A 19,876-nucleotide genomic window follows, 5' to 3' on the forward strand; every position below is an offset into this window, starting at 1 on the left:
GTTCGAATAACGGGTGCGGCCCCGTAGGCCAACGGTCGTGCGTAGCATTGGCAAGGTAGTGCTCGCGACGACCGTTGGCAGACCGCAGCACTTAAAGGGTTAATAGATAGGATGATTGGGTTGTCACAAAACCTACAAGAGTTCAAAAACGTGAATCTGAATACACTAAACCTTACCAAGTCAATGAGGTTTCGAAAGGATCGGTGTTACTAGGTGGAAAAAAAGGTGGTGATGAAAAAGCAAGGTTATCAAACTCAAACCTAATCAGGAAGAATTATTAGCGTCATGTAAGAAAAAAATTTATATTTTATTAAAGATCTAGGGAAGATTCAGTTAAGTAGATTGGAGAATTCATCGGAATCGTATTGACAAAAATCGAAGAAAGTTTGAACAAAGAAGAACCTAAATGGTACTCTTCTTTGCATACTAGTGACAATGGTGGAATTAGATGGTTTTGAATCTTAAACAAATAATCAGACTAGCCATTCATTTGGACATGAAGTTAATAATGAAACACTTAAGTACCTAAATGCTGATGTTGTACATAATTCATAGATAAGTTATGGAGGGAGAACACCTGGTAGGAATGCCGTATCGATTTAAGATTTTGTTTTGTATTAATTATTTTTATATTTTGTAAAAGGGAGATGTTGTAAATGTTATTTACATTTCCTATGCTTGTATTCTCTAGAATATCTTTCGTAATGTATTTTACATATGATAGTCCTATTGGTTTACCTGAATTGTGATGTCATTATTTGAAATGTTTGTCTTCACATAAATGATGCATTAGAACATCTATGCGTAACTGATCTGGGGCGTCCTGTGTTCAACATGCTCCTGTAGTCACCTGCGTGTGGGCCTTTTTAACCATAGAATCTCTTATGCCAACACTCACCTGGTGTGGAATTATTTATATTTAACATGTGCTTCCTTATATTCTCCTCCTCACCCTGGGAGCTCCAAACGCTTCTGCATAGCAGTTGCTGGAGTCGAGGACCATTCGGAACTTGGGCTCAATGTTCATACAATAACAAAGACATGCAATTTGTTTAATTCCTTACTAGACAAGGTGGTGTAGGTAGAGGCAGGTGAAGGAAGAGATACTTAGGGGAATGAGAGGACGATGAAACGCAATCATCAATGGGGCAATCGTGAATTACGAAAACTAGAGGAAGGCACGAGGCCTAGCGAGAAAAAGAAATAATAGTGAATTGAGCTTTAAAACCCATCATGTGGTTTTAAGCGCTTTAACATTTTTTTCGACACCAAATAGAAACTTGATGGCCAGCACACGGAGGGAGTAAAAGTGAGGCCGATAAGATATAGGAATAAGGACTACACCTCAGGGAGGCCGATTAAATATAGGAATGACTACACCTTTTACCCTCGAGTGTGCCAGTTATGTATACAAGTTGCATCAGCGACCTGGTGAATGTTGCAGACCAACTGATGTGGGGAAGCGTACTTACTACAAGTTAAATACTACACTGTCACGCAAGAACGACGTAACTAACACGAGTTGCATATAAAAGGCGATATTGTTATAATACAAAAACGAGGACATTCATATCGTAAAATACACAAGGTTAACATCCTCGTAAATAAACGTACTTAAAACACGAAAAAATGTAAAACGCTCCATCCATTGGACAGGGCTCTGGGAAGATATTGACGAGCCCCTCTTATCACCACTAGCCCCAGTAACACACAATGGCATGCAATAAAACGACAATCCTCCTCCTCATCTGAGAACCCGTGCTCAAAAAATATCAGGTTAAGAAAAACATCCCGTTAGCTGTCCCACAGAATTAAGTTAAATAAAATACAGAACGGCGCAGAAAATGGGAACACTATGGTGCAGCAAACACTGCTCTGTAGGCGCACCGAGCGCTTCCACCATTTTAGGTAGTTGTCGCCTGCCGTGAACTAACGTACCGACCGTCGGCCCCAAGGCACCAGGACTTGTGGCGCAGAATTCACAAAGCTCCGCCCTTCCTCCCGCCCACGGATCACCACCAACCGCCGGCCGGGAGCCGTTGGAAGTGTCTCGCTTTGACCAATCACAACCTTTGGCGCCGCCGGAGGGAGGCGGGCTCCGTGCCTTCATTTTGTTTTGAGGGTAAAAAAAGAAACCTAAAAAAAAAAAACAGCGCATCCTCAGTTGCAAGAGTTTTTCATTAAAGGTAAAGGCGCCCGCTACGAATTTTAAAGTTTTAAATTACTGATCCGCCCAGGACAGTGAGGTAAGAAAGCCACTATTTATTTAATTCGCCGCATTGTCTTCGGCTAGTAAACTTTTTGTTGCGGGTAATTTCACGGGTGCATGTATTATTGAATTGTATGCTTTGGGGCGGGTGCGAGGGCGTCCTGCAGAGGACCTCAGCCATTTCCGTGGTCATTGCTTATTTGTTGTATATTTTAGACTTGTGCGCATTGAAAACACCTGTCGGTTGTGACTTTGCCTCCCTCCTTTAAGTGGGTGGTGGCTCCGTTACGTTGTCGTTTCGGTTGTCTCGCTGAACCTTGCTGCAAAATACCGTTATAACCACTGTTCAGTGTACTACTTTCTACGCCGCCGCCTCGGCTTAATTTGTCGTACAAATCTGTATTGCAATTTTTTTTGCAAATTTCATATAGATGTTTTGTTTGTAATAATTTTCTGTTGTTTAAATTACATGCTGTGTTTTTATAGCAAACGGAATGTGAGCTTATCATGTTATGATTATGGCGCTCATGCCTTATACCGCTCTTTAACCCGCATCTTTTAAAATAGCATTCGCTGCAAAGAAGGCTGCGGAGAAAGAAGCTCAGTGGGTCCTGCATAACATCTATCTCTGCGTGCTCGAAAACATTGGCATGTAGGTGCATTCCTCATGTATGGCCTCGGGAGATAGTTCGGCATACCTCTGTTGAGTAGGAACCGCGATCCCTTTTCTTTCTTGGAATGTAGTAGGAAGGCTTTTTTGCAATTTTCTTTTAAAGAGAAGCGAGAAAGACCGCATATTTAAACGTGTTTATAGTGTTGTGTTTTCTGCCACCTGTTCTTGAGTTTTGAAACTGACATCTTTAAACAGCACAATTTTTGGAGTAGTTTGCGAGTATAACATTTTGAGGAACGCGCTACACTTTTAACTCCCCTTACTTGACTACTAAAAAAACTTGACCTAAAATGTGGTGTACCCAGCCGCAAGCCGTATTTAAAACTAGTGCAACATGTTATTTCAGATCCGTTTTCAAAGAGGATGCCGACACAATACTGTACTGCTGACATGTGAATCGGGTACAAGGACAAGACTTGCATGGTGTGGGGCGGGTTAAACTGCTATCATCTTACTAAATCAGGCGGGTTGGCATGTAGACACGTATCAAACCGACAAACCACCATTCAGGTTCCGCTAATGTGAGCTACCAATAGTTCTCCAGCTACCTGTGAACAGCTCAGCCCAATAAACATAAAAGCCTTTTAGTTAAAGTATTATTTGTATGTCAAAATTAAAAAGCATGTATTTAAGACGGAAATGGATGTATTTTAAGAACTCAACAGCTGATGTTTGGAGGAATATGGTTCAATTTTCAAAATAAATTTAAAGCTATTATTTGAGTTCGAGAGATTTATTTCACATTTATTACATTGATGCTGGGGTATTGCTGTTATGGCTGTTCTGTATTACCATGTAGATCCATTCCAATTGATAATATTTTTAGGTCTCGCTATTCCATTCCGCAAGGAATGAATAGTGAGAATTATAGGGTTGCATCAGGAAAGCTAAACCAGCCGGCGGATTTCCACAAGTGCATGTGATCGTGAACGCGCATCCGCCTGATGGTTTAGCTTTCCTGATGCAACTCTGTCACTTCAGCGGGATCCGCTCCGCCCCCTGCTGCACGCGCTTTCCATCCAGCGCACGAAGCTCGTCCACACCAAAGCCATCTGTTGCTTCCCCCAGCGGGCTCGGCCTAACTTACTTCTCCTCCCCCCTAATTAACATCCCTCACGGCCGTGAACCAAAGGGATCACTTATAGAAGTGATCAGGCGAGTGCAGCATAGTTAGTTGGGGTTGGCATTAAAGTGTTTTAAATCCTATCTTAATGAAGGCAGATAAACCCGCATGTACTTACTCCTAGTAATTACCTCTTTTCATGCTCTACATTGGCCAATGCTTGCTGTCCAGCCTTTCACAAAAAGATGAACAGAAATGCTCAACTTTGTCAAACATAAACCTTCAGTCACGGATCTGGGTAAAATCCATTGTTTTTTTTTGCCCACCATGCCACTCCAATATGGACTCAGTCATATGGAAATCAGTTGTGACCCTCTTCATGGGAGCAGTGCAGCCCTAACTACCAAGCCAGGTTCTCCCTGGATTGTAGACAAGTATTTTGGGACGGTTTCGCGGTAACGCCCCGTATCAACCAGGCTAGCTTGAATCCATAGGCGCAGTGAGCATGGGACCCGTGTCTGGACATACCCTGCCAATGTAGGGCGACTATAGCAACGGTATGCTGTACATTGTCAATCATTTCAGCCTAGGTATGCAGCTGACACCACCGGCCTTCATTCCACCAGTACTCTGCATCACACAGATTCACATAAGACTCCACGGTAACCTATGCACAATGACCCCACACACGTTCCTGCCGGTAATACAAGAGCTGGCGCTGCCACATCTCTAGCATGCAGGCTATTTACTTTTACTCCCCCACCCTCCTGTCCCTACTTACAGGACCCTCACTATCCCGAGGCATCTATCTGCTCCTGTTTCACACAGGATCTGCTTCTATCTTTGCCCAACGGACCGTCATACATGGGGTAAATGGTCATCAACACATCGCTTTAGCCCATGCTCCAGCACACACTTTCAGCGCTCCAAGGGGTCCCTTGATATTTAACTTGACACCATACTAGGCCATACAGGAGCATCACAGCCTCCTGTTCAGTTTCTTTCTCACCTACATCCCCCCCCTGCAGTTTCAAAATGCGCACGCCAGTCATTTTTCTTCCCTGCGTTCATTCATTGTTCCCTTTTTATTATTATCATGTAACGCTGCGCTGCGTTGCACACATGGGGTTCTTCTCCGCTCGGGACCACTGCCCGGTGCCCACTTTATTCAGGTTCTCTGACAATGCGTCCTGATTCAGTTGCAGAATGTGTTTTTTTTTTACCTCTTTTTCCCTGTCGGGATAGCAGAGGTGGGAGGAGTGACATCTCCACCACCCCCTAGTTCATTCATTGTCCACTTTTTGTGCCTCAATGTTTCACTATTTACTTTCCACGAGACAGTCTAAAATCCGGTAAGCAGTCCAGTAGGGAAGAGGATGAGGCCGAACGGCTAGAGCAGTCGAACTTGAAGCTGGAGGACCGGTTTTGAGTCTCGGCGAGGACACTCAACATCCTGTGATTCTGAGCTAATCATTCGGTAATTCTCAACATCATAGGCTTACCATACAAGTGCCTACGGTGCATTGAGACTGCACTGCAAATAAATCACTACTTCTCACCAGCATCCTGTTCATGCAGGCGCCTAGAGGCCATTCACAAGTGCTTACAGTACCATGAGCGAGACCTCTCACCAGCACCCTGTTCTACACAACACCACACACAAATACACACCACACCACCACACACTCACAACCATACCAGCACACTCACAACCACACCAGCACACTCACAACCACACCACCACGCTCACAACCACACAACCACACTCACAACCACACCACACCACCACACTCACAACCACACCACTACAACCACACTACCACACCCACACTCACAACCACACTCACAACCACACACTCACAACCACACTCTCACAATCACACTCACAACCAAACCACACACACTCACAACCACACACACACAACCACACACACACACAACCACACACACACAACCACACACACACACACACAACCACACACACACACAAACAACCACACACAACCACACCGTTAGTGCACACTTTTACCAGACAGACACCATCAGTTGTCAGTGCACGCTTTCACCGGGCACAAACACCACCAGTCGCCAGTGCACGCTTCCACCAGCCTCACACCACCAGCCGTCAGTGCACGCTTTCACCAGGCACACACACATAACCAGCCGTCAGTGCAGGCTTTCACCAGGCACACACACACCACCAGCCGTCAGTGCATGCTTTCACCAGGCTCACACCACCAGCCGTCAGTGCATGCTTTCACCTGGCACACACACACCACCAGCCGTCAGTGCACGCTTCCACCAGGCACCACCAGGATTTTATCACAAAGAAGGAGGAGAATTCCTCTGATGATATTAGAGATTTGGGTGATTCTTTCGGTGTTTTAGCCAGTTTATTAGATTGGCGTTTGACCAGTTCAAAGAGCTTGCGGGGTCTATTCTTGGCGTGCTTGCTGTGGACGGTTCTCGTCTGGCGGAGAAGTTTTAGATGCTTAGCAGAGGGGTGTTGTCTCCAGATTCTTTCAAATTGTCGTAAGGATCGCCTCTCCATGTTGAGGGAACCAGGGGTTTCTGTCTTTGATTTGTGTTATTTTTAGTTTTAGAGGGGCAAGGTCATCTAGAATGTTTGAAATGGACGACGAGTAATGTTCATTGCGCTCCCTGACCGTGGTCATATGCGAGGGGAGTCAGATTTGCAGCAAGCCTCCAGTTTCATAAGGTCAAGGTTCTTAGTGTCTCTGGTCCAGCGTTTGGGAATCACCAGTTGCGATGTCTTTATCTTGTGGGACCCAGGTAAAATGAAGGAGATGGAGTGGTGGTCAGACCAGTCACATGGGTCTATGGAGATAAGTTAACTGAGGATTCCTTGGAAATGATCCAGTCAAGGATGCCCCCTTTTGAGTGGGTTGGCAGAGAGCAGGCTTGAGTCAGGGCATGGTCAGTTAGGAGGTCTTTGATGTAGGGATCTTTAGTGTCATTCCAGTGTAGGTTGAAATCACCCAGGAAAATCTCTGTGGCATTGGAAGAAATCTTAGTTGTGATGATTTCCAAGAGGTGATCGGTGAAAGAATCGTTAGAACCTGGAGGGTGTTAGAAAATATGCAAGTTGCAAAGGTGTAATGAGTTGCTGGAAATGGAGATTGCGAGGTATTCGCATGAGTCGGTGGAGTCCGACAAGAGTTCTGTGACAAGAAGGGAGGATCGGTAGATGCAGGCAATGCCGCCTCCGTTCCTGTTGGAATGTCTGTCCAGTGTGGCGATGTTGTAATTGGGAGGGACTAATAAGTCCAGGCAAGGGGAAGAGTATTCATTGAGCCATGATTCTGTAAATCTAGCTAGGTCTAGGTTTATATTCAGGATGAGGTCAGCAATATCAGCGGCATGCTTGACTGCTGACCGGCAGTTGATTAAAAGTCCGGATAGGGGGATCTGGGGGAGTGTCAGGAGTCTGGATGGACAGAAATACAGGCACGAGGTTGCTTTTTACCTCACTTCTGTTATGGAGGATAGCTAGACTGTTTGGGTAGATGGCGACCGTGCTGATGGGGTGTTCAAGACTCGTATCTAGTGGACGGGGGAAGGCTTGGACAGAGTTATGGTGTTGGAGGATGGCAAGGATTTTGTTTCCCGTGAGGTCTAGAGGATTAGAGGTGGCGGTGGTAGCATTGTAAGAGTGCAAGAGCTCGGGATTCCTCCTCTAAGAGGTGGCAAGTTAGTTTGCGTGGGCGAAGATGTCTCAGAGGTAGCGGAGTGGGTGCTTGGGAGGCTCGGTGTTCGGTGGGGGGAGGTATGAGGTGGCTTGAGGTTAGCAAGGGAGAGCTAGGCAAGGTGAAGGAGATTCATAAGGTCCAGAATGGGGCTATGAATGCTCTGGGTGAGTTTAGCCGCTCTGGAGTGCAGAGTTTCAAGATCAGTATAAGCTGGGGATCCTAGAGGGCAGGGGACAGAGGTTCAGGAGGAGTCATGGGGGCCTGTAAAGGAGGAAGGGGAGATAGGTTGGTTAGTGCAGACTCCAGGGTCTTTGGAGGAGTACCTAGCTCGCGATATTGGTGGATGGCTGGCTGGGGGGTGGGGGCAGTCGGAGGTCTAGGGGCAGTTCTGTTTGAGGTGTCGGAGGACAAAGTATAATGGTCAGGGTGATCAGCGGTGGGAGCCATTGGAGGACCGGGGGTCACTGGGAGCGTTCCCAACTCCCGGTTGGTGGGGGGAATCGGGAGGGGGGTATAAGGGGTATAGGAGAGGGTCTATAATCGAGGTCTGTGAGCATTCTGGGGGGGATAGGGAAAACCATAGTGGGAGCTCTAGGAGGGAGGTATGCGGGTGGCTGGGCGCAATAGGCAGGCAGGATGGTGGCTCATTGGTGCAGGTGTTGGTTCCCCTATTTGTGTTATGCACATGGTTTCTGAGGTGGATGAAAAGGTCTGCGAATTTATTAAGATTATTGGTTGAGGCCTGGATCAGAACAATGCCATTTTTGTAGAGGGTGATGGTGAGGTCCGCTTGCAGGGAGGAGGAGGGAGCAATTGTGAGTTTGGTGCTGTAAGGAATGTTTTTAATTGAGCGAACGTTAAGAAGGTGGGCCAAGGATTTGCGCCAGGCAGCAGTTCTTCTGGAGTAGAAAATAAGGTCATTTATGCAAATGCCACTGTCTGTGTTGAAGCGCAGGTCGGATATCAGCGTCTCAGGATGTCTTTTTAGGGTGGCGTGTTTGAATGATTTAGCAGCAGTTTTGGAGAGGTTGGGGGGGGGTAGACTAGAGTATAGGAGTTTTCCCCTGACCAAGTCAGGTCAGGACGTGACATGATCGTTAGTGACTGGCTCAGATGTGAAAAATGGGGTAAGAAGACTGCGGAGGTGGTGAGTCTCGGAACAAAGGCATGGTGGAGTTATGGTGACTGAGGTCTGTCTCACAGGGCGTTTCTTACTAGTCGCTAGTTAGGTAATCACTAGTTAGGTAAGACTACCATCACCATAATGTGAACTGTGAGGTTATACTGGAAGGTTTTCAGATCATAAAGTTTTGAGGCAGCGCTATCTTAAGGCCAGGCACTGTGAAGTGATTCAGGTTGTCTTAGAATGTCGCCATTTTGATACATTATAAGACGGTGCATAACACATGGGTGTCAGAGTTTGAATATACACCTTGTATTGTACAATTGGATGTCTTACTGTTGTCTGTCCCCCTTATTTGTATCAATTTTGCTGGTCAATTTTGAATTTCCATGTTTTTTATTATTATTGTCATTTTTTAGGTCGAGCTGACGTAGCATTCATGCGAAAGCATGAATGCTGTCAGCAAGACAACTAATGTCATCCGTATTTAGGAAAGTGGACAGCAGAGTGTCACGCGCTTTCCCAGTGTCGGATTTCACCGCGGGAGCGAACGCGCTTGCTGAGACTGCAGGGCTTGCATGCAAACACGGCGCGCACACAGGCAGGCCCCATCCACTGCACGCACAGGCACACGCGCGCGCGCGCACACACACACACACGCACACGCAGGCACACACATGCAGGCACACAGCCCCTCCCGCCCCCTCCCCTCTTACCTCACCGGAGTCGGGCTCGCACCATCTGCCAAGGGAGCCCCGCAGAGCACTCGAGCTCCTCTCCCACTCTACGAAGAAGCGGAGCTCTCCCCATAGGCATGGGGGCCTCGCAGTCTCCCCGCTGGTCTTCACACGGGCCCCCTCCTGGGACCCGGGACTTCATGCGGCACTTCTCTTCTACGGGCTCGCGCTGGTCCAAAGGAAACAAAACTGAAGAGTGGCACGCATGCGCAGGCAGCCCCCGCTCTCCCACTGCTCACAGGCCGGCAAAGAGTTGATGGCAACGCAGGACTGGTGATTTTAGTGTAATTGTGTGCTGTAAGCGTGGGAGGGGTGCTAGGGACAGTCTCCGGGATAGGAACGGGTGCTGCAGCAGTAAGAGGCTGACAAGTATACTTTTTTAAACTGGGTTTTATTTTGATAGTACGACGTGTTCTGTAAGTTAGTCTCTCCCTCGCGAATACTGAGTTATCCGTGGTGGTAGTCTTCGCTGCCTTTTTATGGTCCCTGGGTACTGGTCTTCCTCCGGGGTCGTCTCACACTGCAGTAAGGTCTCAGGGCTCCGATTATGGAAAGAGAAGAAGGACAGAGGGAGGCCGTTAGCCACTGGTTTCTTATCCGTGATCACCCAAGGGAACCCGGTGTTTGTGCAGGGGGCACCCGTATTCTCTAACGTGCTCTGGAGAGGTAGGAGAAGTGTGCGGTACAGGGGTAAGGAAAAAGGTACGAGGGATGGGTAGCGGAAAGAGGGGGTTGGAGAATTGCGGAAGACGGACACACACTTAAGAGGGCTTTACGCTATCTACACTATTTACAGGGGCACCCTTCCTCCCCAACCAGCCCGCCAAACGCCGCTGTACCTGGCTAAGCCATACTCCTCCCTCGGGAGTATGGCACGGCGGAACGTAGAACCGTTGGCCTCCTGGCTTTCCTCCACAGTCGATTCCTTCGGTTCCTCCGTCCTCGTCTCGCGTCTCCGTTTTCCTCTCCTCGCCTGGTCCGGTCCTCGCTCTTCCGGTGTCGTCACACGCCGTGTAGAGGACTTCCCCCGAATTCATCCATCCGGGAGAGTAGACGTCATCAGTAGGCGGGGGCTCTTCTTCGTTACTACACGCCCACTTAAAGGAACCCGAGGACGCTTCTTCGCTCGCGTCCTGCTGAAGCTCCCACGCATCCCTCGCTCTTTCAGTCTGTAGAGTAGAAGGGGAAATACCATCAGGGGTCCACCAGTCCTCCCGGCCTCCCTTCCCGACCTCGTTACACTCCTCCCCCCCTGGATTCTCCCGATCGGGGAGAATGGGCGCCCTCGACAGGTAGTCAGCGTTGCCATTGTCCGTCCCTTTTTTGTGCACAATCCTGAACGAAAAGGGTTGGAGAAACAAAAACCATCGTAACACCCTGGAATTCTGAGTCATGTTTTTCTGCATCCATTGCAAGGGTGCGTGGTCTGAGAAGAGAGTGAATGGTTTACCCTCCAAGTAATATCTCAACTTGTCCACCGCCCAGCGAATTGCCAGACACTCCTTTTCGACTGTTGGGTATTTACATTCCCTGGGTTGGAGTTTCCTGCTTATGAAGAGGATGGGATGTTCCAATCCATCCTCGCCCGTTTGTGATAGAACCGCCCCTATGCCAACATCGGAGGCGTCTGTAGACAGGGAGAAAGTTTTCTCAAAGTCTGGTGGTATTAACACAGGGCTTGAGGTAATGGCCCTCTTTAGCACTTCAAAGGCTGCGGTGGCTTCCTGGGACGGGCACTTCCCTATGCTGTTCTTGGCGTTGTTTTTCAAGAGATCTGTTAAAGGGGCGGCAATCACAGCAAAATTCATGATGAACCGCCGGTAGTATCCTATCAGCCCAAGAAAGGCCCGGAGTTCCTTCTTTGAGGATGGAAAAGGCGTACTCGTGATAGCTCTTATCTTTTCCTCCTGAGGGGCGATGACCCCCTCTCCCAACATGAACCCCAGATACTTGACCCTGGGAAAAGCCGCCCTTGATTTTTTTGAGTTAACGTGTAACCCGGCGGTTTGTAAGTCCAGTAGTATACGTTCTAAGTGTTCTAGGTGTCCCTTCCAGGTCTTGCTGAAGATGACAATATCATCTAGATACACTGAACTATACTCAGTGTGTGGAGCCAACACCGTGTTCATTAGCCTCTGGAAAGTTGCTGGGGCTCCATGGAGTCCAAAAGGTAGTACGGTGAACTCGAACAACCCATCGTCGGTGGCAAAGGCAGTATTATGTCGGTCCTTTTCTCTGAGTGGAACCTGCCAATAACCCTTGGTTAAATCTAGAGTTGTGATGTACCTGGCTTCTCCTATCCTCTCTATCAACTCATCCACTCTGGGAATCGGAAACGCATCAAAAGAGGATATAGCGTTCAGAGCGCGAAAGTCCATACAAAACCGGGTGGACCCATCCGGTTTCGGTACCATCACTATGGGTGAGGCCCAGTTGCTTCTTGAGGGTCTAATGACTCCTAGTTGAAGCCTGGTTCAGTGTCCATGCAGTGTTCTGCTAGATGTGTTCGGCCGGGTACATCCGAAAATATGGGGGAGAACTTTTGTAGTCTATGTAGTAGCTCTCCTTTTTCGGATGTTGACAATTCTGGATTAATGGGGAGCATCTCCAGAGTACTTCCTTCGTCTGCTGTTGGCAACGTTAGGTTTGCTGATTTGGGGGGGGACCCTATCCATTTCTTCAGGATATTGATATGAAAGGTTTGTTGTCTTCCTGGGGAGATTTGTAGGCGGTAGGTTGTTTTTCCTATAGTCTCTACCACTTCGTATGGCCCTTTCCATCCACTACTAAATTTTTGAGTGGACGATGGAAGAAGGACCAATGCCCAATCACCCTTGTTCAGGACCCTCCATTTCTTGCCCTTGTCATATTGGTATCTCTGACTCTCTTGGGATTTCTCCAGGTTGGAGTAAGCTAGGTCCCTTAGCTTCCCTAGCCTGGATTTCAACTGGTTCGTGTACTCCAGCAGAGATCTTTGTTCTGCCATCTCCTCCTTCTCCCAGGCTTCCTTTGTTATTTCCAAGAGGGATCTTGGCTGTCGCCCGTATAACAACTCAAATGGAGAATACCCTAAACTGCTCTGTACTTGAGCTCTTAGGACATAGAGAGCCAGAGGCAATAACTTGTCCCAGTCCCTGTTCTCGGCTGTTAACATTTTTTTGAGGGTTGTCTTAAGTGTACGATTGTACCTTTCAACTAACCCATCCGTCTGGGGATGGTAAGCTGAAGTCCGTATATGCCTTAGCTCTAGGGTCTTGCATACCTCAGCCATCATTTTGGAAACGAAAGGTGTTCCCTGATCTGTAAGTATTTCCCTGGGGAAACCTACTCTTGAGAATAGTTCGATTAACTTATCCGCCACATTTCTGGTTGTAGGAGCGCTGAGGGCAAAAGCTTCTGGGAACCTGGTGTTGTAGTCCACAACAACTAGAGCGTAGGTATGTCCCCTAGTTGTACGAGGGAGGGGGCCGATGAGATCCATCCCCACCCTCTCAAAGGGGTGGCCAATGATGGGAAGTGGTTGAAGGGGTACGGCAGGGGGTCGGTACATATTTTTCTTTTGGCACACCTCGCATTGCCGACAATAGACCTCTGCTGCTTTATAAATACCAGGCCAAAAGAACAGTCTGGTGATATTCTGAAGAGTTTTCTCGGCTCCACTATGTCCTGCTGTTAAATGTGTGTGGGCATAGAACAGTATCTGTCTGTTCTCTAAAGTCGTTTGGAACAACCAGTTGAGGGGGTTCGTCTGCTTTTCCCTCCCTGTACAACAGGTCGTTTATAATTCGGAATCTGGGGTATCCTTGTCTCTGTGTGGTCTCCCCCAGGTGAGCTGCCTCCCATGCATTCAGAAGGGTTGGATCATTGCTTTGAGCGAATTTGAAACCCCGGTCGAATTCCCAAGGTTCTGTAGTTAAGTATATCCCTCTGGTCTGTTCTATCTTTTTCTTGAAGAGACTCAGAAAATCAGGATTATCCACCCCTAAGATGAGGTCTTCAGGCAAAGTATCCACCACTCCCACCTTTACTGTACAGGGGTTCCCTCCCAGGGGTCTTATGGACAGTTGAGCCACAGGGTAGGGTTTCACGTCGCCGTGTACACATCTAATGTGCACCACCATGTTGGGGCCTATCTGGGAGGGTCGAACTAACTGCTTCTTAACAACCGACTGTTTACAGCCAGAATCTAAAAGGGCTTTTACACATTTGTTGTTCACTTGTACCCTTACGTAAAATGACGGTCCCATCTCTGCAGTGTACATCACGGCCTTCGGGATGTATCGGACCTCCATAGGTTCTTCTGTTGGCCTTTTCCGGGGACACATTCTGGCTATATGCCCCCACTCCCCACACTCAAAGCACTGCGGTCCTCTTGTGGGTGGGGTCTCAAATCTCATGGGGCGTATCTTCAATGTCTCTGATGCTTGTTTCGGTTTTTTTTCTTGTTTCGCTATTCCTGGGGTTACTTTGGGACCTTTGTCTGTTTCCCAGGGAAAAGTACGGGGCATGGCTCTATTATAGTTCGAAGCCATCTCAATGGCCTGTTCAGCGGTCAGGCCTGAATGTTGTCTGAGCCACCGCTGTGTACCATAGGGCAACGCCTCCATAAATTGCTCCAGGTATATGCTGGACATTACTTTCTCCTTACTCCTACTCTCGGGTTTTAGCCACTTATCAGCGGCCATCTTTAGTCGCAGATATAAAGTCTTAGGGTGTTCGCCAGCGATCCCTTTCTCTTTTCTGAAACGCAGTCTGTAGGCTTCGGTATCAAGTCCTAAATGGTCTAAGATCACCGCCTTAATCGTTGCATATGGTGTTACCCCCGCATGGTTGGCCACTTGGTAGGCTGCTTGCGCCTCACCAGACAACAAGGGTGCTAGGAAGAAAGGCCATTTCTCCTCAGGCCACCCACAGGCTCTGGCTGCCCGCTCAAAATTGAGAAGAAAGGCGTCTGGGTCTTCTCCTGGCACGTATTTTTGTAGCTGCATTCCTGAAGGATGGGGACCAAAACTCCGTCTTTCCAGTGGAACAGGTACTCCAGGGTTCTGTACTACTTTTTGGAGACCCTCAATTTGGGCTGCTATGGTGTTCTTGAACATGTCACGGTCGGCATCGGCCGCCGACATCTGTTGACCGATGGCCCATTCTAATTTCTGCTGTCCTTCTATGAGCTGCTGCACCACTTGTTCCATGGTCACCTCTGTCACTGAGGGACAAGATCCCACTTCTGACACCACTGTAAGCGTGGGAGGGGTGCTAGGGAAAGTCTCCGGGATAGGAACGGGTGCTGCAGCAGTAAGAGGCTGACTAGTATACTTTTTTAAACTGGGTTTTATTTTGATAGTACGACGTGTTCTGTAAGTTAGTCTCTCCCTCGCGAATACTGAGTTATCCGTGGTGGTGGTCTTCGCTGCCTTTTTATGGTCCCTGGGTACTGGTCTTCCCCCGGGGTCGTCTCACACTGCAGTAAGGTCTCAGGGCTCCGATTATGGAAAGAGAAGGACAGAGGGAGGCCGTTAGCCACTGGTTTCTTATCCGTGATCACCCAAGGGAACCCGGTGTTTGTGCAGGGGGCACCCGTATTCTCTAACGTGCTCTGGAGAGGTAGGAGAAGTGTGCGGTACAGGGGTAAGGAAAAAGGTACGAGGGATGGGTAGCGGAAAGAGGGGGTTGGAGAATTGCGGAAGACGGACACACACTTAAGAGAGCTTTACGCTATCTACACTATTTACAGGGGCACCCTTCCTCCCCAACCAGCCCGCCAAACGCCGCCGTACCTGGCTAAGCCATACTCCTCCCTCGGGAGTATGGCACGGCGGAACGTAGAACCGCTGGCCTCCTGGCTTTCCTCCACAGTCGATTCCTTCGGTTCCTCCGTCCTCGTCTCGCGTCTCCGTTTTCCTCTCCTCGCCTGGTCCGGTCCTCGCTCTTCCGGTGTCGTCACACGCCGTGTAGAGGACTTCCCCCGAATTCATCCATCCGGGAGAGTAGACGTCATCAGTAGGCGGGGGCTCTTCTTCGTTACTATACGCCCACTTAAAGGAACCCGAGGACGCTTCTTCGCTCGCGTCCTGCTAAAGCTCCCACGCATCCCTCGCTCTTTCAGTCTGTAGAGTAGAAGGGGAAATATCATCAGGGGTCCACCAGTCCTCCCGGCCTCCCTTCCCGACCTCGTTACAGTGCTTATGTCATTAATTTCGGGGCCCGCTGCTAAAGATGGATTAGCTTTTACTTTCCTGTTAGTCTGTCGCTACCTAAATAAGCACGCGTTCTAGTTTAACCCCTTCCATGCTGGTGACGAACCCCAGCCGTCATGCACTACGGTGCTCGTGTGCTGATGACGGCTGGCGTTCGTCATGGCCCGCCCCTGTTCGTTTGTTTACCGCACGGGGGCGGAATCGGGCCAGCAGGGAAGGGGTTAATACTTTTATGGCTCTTGTTATTTATTGCTCGCCATATAGCTTGTTTTCAAAGGAGACAATGCCGTTCGCCCGGATTCTTGGCAGCGCGCTGACTCAAGGTGCTGTTTTTCATGTAGGGAGATAATAATTAATTAGCATTTGGAGAAGGAACTGCGGTCCCTCGTGAAATACCGCGCGCCTAAAGCTTCTTTAATTTAAGCGAGAGAGAGGGCTGCGGCAGAATAATGAGCAGATAGGCATGTTGTGTTATTAAAAACAACAAGGTGTGATAGCTGCAGAGAGTGAGGGCTGAGGTCCTGCGGTGTGACAGCAACTACTTCTTACTCGAAAATTAAGAACTACACACATTCCAGGGGATCCCAGAATCTTGTACAACGCCGGTGTCTGCTGCTCTTCATGTTTGTGTATTTTTTTTTATTGTATTTGAAAAAGATATGGTTGCACTTTGAAGAAATGCAGCATGCACCCTGTGTGATAGTTGTGTAAACGTTGCACCCATCAACCTCATACCGCAATGGAATGCTGCCTACCACCTCAGACATCGCTGTTTATTTATTTATTTTTACTTAATAGATAGAGATATGCTAATAATTGCCGCCGATGCCGAGGCTCCAAACATGTTAAGGGCATCCGTTTTAGCACTTCCCTCTCCCGTGTTATGTTTAATATGTGGCTCCGGCACGATTCTCTGCATCATTTGTTTCAGATGCTACACTTACCCATCCCAACCGTGTTTCTTTTTTTTTTTCTCTCCCCACCGCCCCCCTGAGATTGCGGTTTATTTATTTATTTTTAATTACTAGATAGGGATTTGCTAATAATTACAGTCGATGCTGAGGCTCAAATTATGTTAAGGGTGTTTGTTTGTCCACCTTCCCCTACAGTGTTATGTTTACTTTGTGGATCTCTCAACCTCACCCACCCTCACCCTCACTCACACTCTCACACACCCTCTCACCCTCTCACCCTATTTAAAAAAAATTAAAAGCCATTGTTATTTGTAATATCAATACATCTAAGTCACGTAAATACAACACATATTGCATTACAAATGCTTTAGGTGTAACATTTGTGAAAGTTAAAACTATTGGCATTGTAAATGACAAAGCTATTACTTTCACTATTTTCAAAAGCAAAACCTAAATAAAAAATTTGTCATTTACAATACCAATAACTCAAACTTTCCTAATGCTGGACCTATTGCATTGCAAATGCTTGTTTTAATTGGTTTTACTTGTGTATAGTGGTGATACTGTCCACTTGTTCTTTTAAATATATTGTGTAATTAATAAACTGTTTTTCTTTACTTTATATACGAATTGTGCTAATTGCTTTGTGATCTAAGTTGTTCAATTGAACACCCTACTTAAGGGAACCTTTTCTGTCTCCATATTATATGTTTCCTTAACTAGGCTCCACCATTCCAGAACTATTGGTGTTTTTTTTTTTAATCCAGACTCTAGCAATAGTTAATCTTGCACATGTAATTAGAATATTCAACAGATCTCTGAACGCACTATTACCCCCATTGATGCCCACTAAAACATCAGTATATGAAAATGAAATGGGTTGCTCAAGTCTATCAGCAATCACCTTAATTATTCCTTCCCAATATTCACTAAGACGTGGGCAAGAGAAAAACATGTGGGTAATATCCGCGCCACTCAGGTCACATTTAGGGCATTTCATGCGATCAGAATAAATATTATTCGTTGTCCATTTAAGGATCCTCTCAGGAGTATGGTATAATTGACAAACAGTTTAAAACATTTGCAGTTTTAGACTAGAAGATTGAACAGATAAATTTAGACTTTTAAGAGATGTAGTAATTAGATCAGTTGGTACAGTCAAAGCCAATTTTCTATTCCATTTCTCTGTTAAATTAATGACATCGCTAATCCTGAGGTCAGAAAAAAGCTTGTATCCTAAGCTAATCATGGATTTATCTACATCTCTATAAATACAATCCCATAACTCAGAGTCTAATACCATAGTGAGTTCTAGTTTCTTCACCAAAAAGTCTTTAATCTGATAGCATTTAAACTTTGCCAGTTCGGATAAATTATAACAGTGTTTCATTTTATCAAATGCCATAAAACCCTGATGGTCATATAAATCTCCCAAAAATCTAATACCAGAATTTAAAAACAATCGACAGGTTGGATCATGAAAAATTAAAGGAAAACCAGGATTGCCCCATAGAGGTGTTTTACAGTGTAAAGGGGAAGTATTGCATTTAGCCATAATAGATCGCCAAGTACTCACGGTATCACGTATAGTCTTAAATTTAACCCTTTTGAAGTAATTGGGGTCATTCAGCCTATAAAGAAAGATATTAGCATCCGGTCCTAGTAGGAACCTATGAAAATACAAGCATTTATCAATGACTGTCAAGCTACGTAGCCGAATCAAAAACGCTGACCAATAATAGAATTTGAAGTCCGGGAGCGCCAGTCCTCCTTGACTAAAGGGGAGTTTAAGTGATGATACGGCGCGTCGGGCTTTTTTATATCCCCATACAAAACTGCCAATGATACCTTCTAATCTAAGGAAAAAAGAATTATTAACCCGTAAGGGAATCGCTCGGAATAAATATAAAAACTTAGGCAAAATTTTCATTTTAATTAAATTTATTCGGCCAATCATGCTAATTGGCAATTTATGCCATTTCTTAAGTTGCATAGCGGTCTCTTTTAATAAAGGTTCGTAGTTTAATACTATAATAGAGTCAATATCAGAAGAGATTTTAACGCCTAGATAGGTTGCAGCGCAACACGTTCCAGAGATAGGGGCAGCTGACTGATAATTCATAACAACTTGAGTTTTTGTAGTATTAAGTCTGTAACCAGAAACAGAGCCGTATATACCTGCTTCTATTATAATGCCTTTCATGGTTTTAGAAACATCTGGGGAAAAAACTGCAATGTCGTCAGCGTATACAGTGATATCTAATTTATTTGAGCCATTAATAAATGGACAAATTAAAGCTTGGCGTTGAAGTGCGATTAAAAAAGGTTCTATCCCTAAAGCAAAAAGCAGGGGTGATAAAGGGCACCCCTGTCTTGTCCCCCTTTTAATAGGAAACATAGTAGAGCATTTCCCCATATACGAGATCTTACCCATGGGGTTATCGTATATTGATTGAATCCATCGTAAAAGTTGACCATTGATACCAAATGCCTGTAAAGCTGCCCACAAGAAACCCCACCCCACCCGGTCAAATGCTTTTTCTGCATCTAATAAGATCATACCGAGTGGCGCGGATTTAGTCCGTGCAGCATCAAAGGCAGATATGGCCATATTGATATGCGCTGTAGTATCTCGCTTTGGAATAAAACCGTGTTGTTGGGGAGAAACAAGTTGGGACATGAATGGCGCTAACCTAGTAGCCAATATTTTAGCAAAGATTTTTGCATCACTATTGATAAGTGAGATTGGCCTGTATGATCCTCTCTCTTGGGGTACCTTACCTTTTTTTAAAAAAAAAATAATTTGTGTTAAATTCCAAGATCTGGGTGCTTGTTGCCCTTTACCTATAGCACAAATCACATCAGTAAGTAATGGTATCAGTTCCTCAATACAGTGTTTATAAAGTTCCAAAGGAATAAGATCTTCCCCTACAGCTTTGCCCATCGCTAAAGATTTGATAGCATCCCTAATTTCTATTGCTGTAATGACTGCCGCTAATTGAGCAGATTGTTCCGGCTTTAAGTTTTTGACTTTGTTTAAGTTTATATAATTGTTAATGCTATCATCTGAGATAGCAGCTTCTGGTGTATATAAAGCTTGATAGAAGGAAGCAAATTGTTGTAATATCGATTTTGAGTCACAAAATAATTGATTATTATCCCCTTTAATTTCTTTAACCATATTTTGAGATCGATCTTCAGCAACTTTGTAAGCCAGTAGTTTACCACTCTTATCGCCATTTTCATACTG

At 46.3% G+C, this 19,876-nt stretch overlaps 1 protein-coding gene across 2 annotated transcripts in view; it reads left to right on the forward strand.

Moving 5' to 3' along the window:
- The first annotated feature begins 2,129 nt into the window (after nucleotides 1-2,129).
- LBR (lamin B receptor) overlaps nucleotides 2,130-19,876 on the forward strand; it is a 704,650-nt gene continuing 686,903 nt past the window's right edge. The window contains exon 1 of one of the 2 annotated variants that reach the window (XM_086926155.1): nucleotides 2,130-2,246. The gene's annotated coding sequence lies outside the window, so the exon portion shown is untranslated. The remainder of the gene's footprint in view (nucleotides 2,247-19,876) is intronic. The other variant, XM_086926154.1, reaches the window with a different exon arrangement.

The sequence above is a fragment of the Lissotriton vulgaris genome, chromosome 6 (assembly GCF_964263255.1).
Source record: "Lissotriton vulgaris chromosome 6, aLisVul1.2, whole genome shotgun sequence".
NCBI classification, from domain to species: Eukaryota; Metazoa; Chordata; class Amphibia; order Caudata; family Salamandridae; genus Lissotriton; species Lissotriton vulgaris.